An 866-nucleotide genomic window follows, 5' to 3' on the forward strand; every position below is an offset into this window, starting at 1 on the left:
ACTAGGGATCTCTTCAAGAAAAATCAGAGATACCAAAGGAACATTTCATGCAAAGATGGGTTCGATAAAGGACAGAAATGGTATGGACCTAACAGAAGCAGAAGATATTAAGAAGAGATGGCAAGAATACACAAAGAACTGTACAAAAATGATCTTCACGACCTAGATAATCACGATGGTGTAATCACTGACCTAGAGCCAGACATCCTGGAATATGAAGTCAAGTGAGCATTAGAAAGCATCACTATGAACAAAGCTAGTGGAGGTGATGGAATTCCAGTTGAGCTATTCCAAATCCTGAAAGATGATGCTGTGGAAGTGCTGCACTCAATATGCCAGCAAATTTGGAAAACTCAGCAGTGGCCACAGGACTGGAGAAGGTCAGTTTTCATTCCAATCCCAAAGAAAGGCAATGCCAAAGAATGCTCAAACTACCACACAATTGCACTCATCTCACATGCTAGTAAAGTAATGCTCAAAATTTTCCAAGGCAGGCTTCAGCAATATGTGAACCGTGAACTTCCTGATATTCAAGCTGGTTATAAAAAGGCAGAGGAACCAGAGATCAAATTGCCAACGTCTGCTGGATCATGGAAAAAGCAAGAGAGTTCCAGAAAAACATCTATTTCTGCTTTATTGACTATGCCAAAGCCTTTGACTGTGTGGCTCACAATAAACTGCGGAAAATTCTGAAAGAGATGGGAATACCAGACCACCTGACCTGCCTCTTGAGAAATTTGTATGCAGGTCTGTAAGCAACAGTTAGAACTGGACATGGAACAACAGACTGGTTCCAAACAGGAAAAGGAGTTCTTCAAGGCTGTATATTGTCACCATGTTTATTTAACTTATACGCAGAGTACATC

Source organism: Bison bison, unplaced genomic scaffold, assembly GCF_000754665.1.
Source record: "Bison bison bison isolate TAMUID 2011002044 unplaced genomic scaffold, Bison_UMD1.0 scf7180017864456, whole genome shotgun sequence".
Lineage (NCBI taxonomy): Eukaryota > Metazoa > Chordata > Mammalia > Artiodactyla > Bovidae > Bison > Bison bison.